This window comes from Cupressus sempervirens, chromosome 8 (assembly GCF_028749045.1).
Source record: "Cupressus sempervirens isolate cs-2001-9-10 chromosome 8, ASM2874904v1, whole genome shotgun sequence".
Classification (NCBI taxonomy): Eukaryota; Viridiplantae; Streptophyta; class Pinopsida; order Cupressales; family Cupressaceae; genus Cupressus; species Cupressus sempervirens.
The window spans coordinates 769,601,081-769,606,841 of NC_143125.1; the positions used below are offsets into that span (position 1 = coordinate 769,601,081).

The following is a 5,761-nucleotide window of genomic DNA, read 5'->3' on the forward strand; positions in this document are numbered from 1 at the left end:
ATCAAGATGGTTCAATTCTAATGTTTTTCACTCTTGATCAGTTGAAGGTGAATTTTGGATATAATTTTTTGTTCTATTTAATGATAGTTGCTATAATGTATTTGTGGCCCCAAATAGTTGTTGAGGTGTAAGTTTTCATTTGATTATTATTAACTTCCCAGTACATGAAATGTGAAGTTCTTAGCTTTGACTCTTTATTATAAAACCTTTTTGGGTGCTATATTGAGAATGAAATGAAACAAATAATAGTTTATTACATATTCTTTAAAGGGTGCTAGCTCAATGGAAGAGCACCTGCTTTACAAGCAGGAGGATGGTGGTTCAATTCCATCGTGCCCTATTATGACCAAGTACACTACCAAATATGTGACTAAATATACTATTGAATATTCTACTAAATATGTGACCAAATATACTAATAAATATGCTACTAAATACACTATCAAATATGTGCCAAATATGTGACTAAATATGCTACTAAATATGTGACCAAATATACTACTAAATATGCTACTTAATACACTATCAAATATGTGAGTAAATATACTAAATATGTGATTAAATATGCTACTAAATATACCAATAAATATGTGACTAAATCAACTATCAAATATATGATTAAATATGTGATTAAATCAATGATCGAAATAAGTGACTAAAATTGTTTAGTCGTATATTTAGTAGCATTATAAATGACTGGATATTAACTACTATTAGTCACGTGACTAATTTTAGTCACATATTGTTTTTTTTGTACTAGTGTGATAATGTGCATAGCTCTCCACCCTTGTTAGGAGATCTCAACCCTCATTCTCACACAACTCTCCACAATCAAAATAAGGAATGATTTATGTCATGTTTTCTTTTTTCTTTTTGTTTATAGTCATAGGGTATTGCAATTAAGATGCCAATATCATTATTGCAACAATTTTGGGGACAACTGCCAAAAAACATGAAAATCAACACAAATTACACTATTGTTCCAAATTGTCATCACAATTTGACCCCAAAAATTGTAGTACACCTTGCAAGCCTTTATTCTCAACTCTGTTGGGAAGATTCATTTATCTCTTATGTGGTAATATTAGAGATTGGTGCTCTACACTAGTACATTTGGGCCCAAATTACAATGACAGTCTATTACAATTGTGATGACTAGTCATCAATCGACTAACAATAGCATGAATTTACCCATGTTGGATGGGCGTCAAAATTTTGCTATCACAAATTGTGATAGAAGCTATTTCATTGCAAGTTGGATGCCTAAAGCCACTGCAATTTGGAAAAAATAAAGGTGAAGAGTACCTCTTCACATTGTCATAATTTGGATAACCAACTGTCACAATTATGACCGTCAACATTTTTAGTCTGTTATATCACTCACAATGGAGTTTTTGCAGGCCCAATAGGAATCCATCTAATTAGACATCACAATAGCTAAAACATGCAATGGTAATTTTGTTTGAATTATGATCATCCAAAAAACAATTCCATCGGAGGTGTGACAGTGTGCAATAGAAATGTTGTGAGAGTGACAATTTCCCACTAAGCAAGACATCACAATTGTGACAACTTGCTTCATTATTAAAAAAAATTGGTAGTCCTGGTATTCTATTGTTAGTTCTTGCCATGACAAAAAACTCTAGAGTTGTAGGCATCTAGACACACCCTAAATCTCATTATGACTAGTGGGCTAGAGGACAAGCCTTGAATCAACATTTTAACATCTTTTAAAGCATGTTTGGAGTCATTGAAACAATATGGATCATATTGGAGATTCAAACAATGCCTAAAAATATTACATCAAATTTTTAAAAAGAAAAGTGTGACTTAAGTCTTAAGCAAAATAAGGACCACACTAGTACAATGATCACATTATTTGGATCACATTGTCTACCACTTGAACATACAAGATTACTTAGAAAAAGACAAACATAACTTTTGTATTTTTTTTAAACTTAAAAAATGGATATTTAATACAAAGATCGACTTTTAAACAAATTGACTTTATTTTTTTTGCTTCATTCAACTTGTGAACAACCTGTATGGCAAAGATAAGTACAAGTTATAGGCCAAAGAGCACAAGCAACTCCAATTTTATGGAATGCTAAATAGAAAGGGAAAGAAAAATCACCTTCATAAAATCTTCCTGGATTACATAATCATGCTCTACATGGATGGCTATCATAGTATCTTTTTTACAAATGTTATGAATATCTACTTCATTGAAGCCCTTATAAAAGTTGGAATAATCTCAGCTATACAATACTTAATCAAACAACAATTACCAACTCTAGAACATACCAGTGTAGTATGAGATAAAAACTCAAATATTCTGGATAAATTTCAAATTATTCAAGAAATAGAACAAGACTTTGGTAAGATTTATAATAGCTTTGAATAATCTATGTCTCCATGTTTTGCAAACCCTATAGCATGTATTTTTAGTACTTCCATTCTTGCTTGTTCGTTTGGAAGTGGAATCTCAATCTTTCTATCCAAATGGCCACACCTAAGCAAGGTTGTGTCTAGAACATCAGGACAATTTTTTACCATGATCATTTTTACCTACACTTAATGTTAAAATTAACAATATTTTCAAGTCACAATGAAAAATACACTATCTTGAAGAATCTTAAATAAGTTAAATAGCATAGTTTCTTGTTTAATGCAATTGATTGATAATTATAGCAGCTTAAGCACCTTAAAACACAATACCTTTCTGTAGGTGCACTAAAAGTATCTCAATTTTTAAAACTTTTAAGCTGCCACCCATGATAAATTTCCACTAATGCATTCCTTGATTCTAAGAAAGTCTCTATGAAGAATTGAATTGTTACTGAGTCCAGATATGCAAATGTGAAAGCAAATGGAAGTCAAAGTTCATTTTTTTGCCATGGAGAAGCACTTCTTGAATTTTTCGCAACGGAGTAGTCAAATTGAGATTTTCCACCAAAGGGAAAAGCGTAGTGGAAAACTCATTTTCTATTGTGCCTTTTGCAGTCATTTTCAAATTTTCCATTAGAAAAGCAAATGCTCCATTTTCCACCAAAGGGAAAAGTGTAGTGGAAAACTCATTTTCTGCTGCGCCTTTTGTAGTCATTTTCAGATTTTCCATTGGAGAAGAAAATGTTTCATTTTCCACCAAAGGGAAAAGCATAGTGGAAAACTCATTTTCTACTACACCTTTCACAATCAAAGTTTAGTTTTACACATGAGGAGAGAAAAGATGAATCTCAATCCAAAATGAAGATATATGGGGTCCAGTATCAAGATCACTTTAGAAAAGTAATTTATGAATGAATCTTCATCAAAATTGTGCCCACTACATGGAGGTCAAAAATTGAAGATTGGGTGCGCTTTTTGCACTCAAAAATGGAATTTCCACCAAGCATCAAATCCACATTAGAAAGATGGAAAAGAGCTCTTAATTGATTAAACAAAGAATGGTAATCTCATAATGATTTATTGCTTAAATATTTGGACATCAACATGACATTAAATATATCTCATGGATTTTTTTCCATCAGTGGAAAGGTCTTTGTAAGATTTTTGGTCGGCAGGATCACTCGGACTGGATTTTACCCCATTTTTGCTGGGGAATTTGGAAGGAAAGGAATAATAGAATATTTAGAGACAGAGAGGAGCCGGCTATAATCCTTGGCAGGAAGGTCTCGAAGAATATAAAGGAAAATCTCCAAGTGTTGAAGAAGGAAGAAGAAGAAGAAGGGGACAGAAAGATAGCTAAAGGAAAAGATAGGAACCTCAAAAGGCAGGATGCTAGCTTGCTTCTCCCCCCAGATGGTTGGTCAAAAGCCAACTTTGATGGGGCTTCTAAGGGTAACCTAGGCCCTTCAGGTTGTAGTGGAATCATAAGAAATAGCTATGGGGAGGGAATAGCTGCCTTTGCTTCCCCGCTGGGAATCCAGACTATTCATCTGGCTGAAGCAAGAGCTGCGAGTAAGGTGGTCAAGTTGGCTTTTGAAGCCGGGATTACTAAACTCTGGCTTGAGGGGGACTCCAAAAACATTATTAATACCATTAATGGTATTTCCCCTCCCTTGTGGACGATTGCGAACATAATTGCTGAGACTTGCGCCACTCTCACAAAGTTCGAAAAGGTCCACGTCACTCATGTTTACAGAGAGGCAAACCCATTTGCTGATTGGTTTGCTAATAAAGGGGTTAACGCCACCAAAAATCTGTCATGGCATGCCGGAAAAGATTTTTCGGCGGAGGCAAAGTTGCTCATCGACCAAGATAATATCTTGGGAAGGACGGCTCAAATCCAATGCAATTATGGATAATAAAGATTGCTTAATAAATGGTAAGTGCTATTATTGGCATCGTGATTTGCACCAGCAAAAGGGGTTTCCTTTAAATTTTTGACACGTTCGAAAGGACGATACCATTATTTTCAGAAAGGGGTATACTCATGGGTATCATAAAAGAAACATCACCATTTTTTTGAATGCAAATAACTTGCACAGATCAGAGTTCATGAGAATTGTGGAAGTTGATCAGGTAAATATGACGGGTGAGAGGAGTAGAAAGGAGCCGGTGGGGGAAGTTCAGAAGTGGAAGAACAAGGCCAAAGTTTGGAGAGAGCTGGAAAAGGGTGGGTTTACTAATTTCTTTGAGAAACTTCATGGCTCGAATCCTGAGATCACTAATAGCATGGTGAATTCGTGGAATAATGGTAAGGTTAAGGTGAACGGGGTCTACTTTCAAATTACTGAGGATGTGGTTGCTGAAGTCACGAGGATACCGATGGAGGGGCATAAATTCTTCAGAGACAAGAAGATGTCTTCTAATGCAATCAAGGATTTTGTGAAAAACACTGAAGAGCTGAACAAGCTGGGCAAGAAAGAGACGTTTTTTGTAACAGATACTATAAAGAAGCTTTGGAGGTATGTTCTCTACGCTGTCATTGAATATATAACCCTAGACCCCAGGTTTGATAGGGTTAGGACTCACCATTTTGTGATTCTGAATCATTTTCGCCATGGTAGTAAGATCTCCTTCCTGTATTATCTTTTTAACTCAATGAACAAGGCCATTTCTAGTTTTAAAAAGAAAGCTATCGTCAACCCGGCATTGCATGAGGGTCTTCTGCTTCTGATTCATGAGCATTTCCACACTCAAACCATTAGCAAAAACCCTATCCAGGGGGCGGATGTTGACAAGAGCAGCTCCAGTTTTTCCTCAGATTCCGACGATGTCGAGAGCATCAGCTCTGATGAGGTTTTTGAGCACTCAGGTAAGAAGACTAAAAGCCATAAGAAGGATTACCCCTCTATCAAATTACCCAGCAGAAAGAGCCTTAGAGGTCATACCCCAGCTAAAACTGGCTATGCTAAGGTGGAGGAGGAAATGGATACTGATGATTCTGACAAGGTTTCGAAGGAGGAGCTGGATGAGGAGAAACTGAGAAAAAGACAGAAGAGGGAGGGAGAGAGCATGGAGCACTCCAGTAGTCAGGGAAAGGATTCTCTGCCCATTCCCCTCTCCCCTATACATCCTCAGCCTCCTTTGGAGGAAAATGATAACTCTGGTCAGATTGAGAGGGAAGTGCAAGTTAATAACAGAAGGAAGGCTTGGAAGAACTTCAATGTGAGAACGGCCACTATGGGAATTTACAGAGAGGCGATGAACCCCCAACTCCTGGTGGACGACCTCGAGAAGCCTAGACTCAATGAGCTAATTGACCCGGCTATGGTGGCTATTTCTGATAATGCAAGAGAAACGGGCATGAATCTAT

At 36.2% G+C, this 5,761-nt stretch overlaps 1 non-coding gene across 1 annotated transcript; it reads left to right on the forward strand.

Moving 5' to 3' along the window:
• The first annotated feature begins 268 nt into the window (after positions 1-268).
• TRNAV-UAC (transfer RNA valine (anticodon UAC)) lies at positions 269-340 on the forward strand. Its single transcript has one exon. It is a non-coding gene; the product is annotated as a tRNA-Val (tRNA).
• Positions 341-5,761: the final 5,421 nt, after the last annotated feature.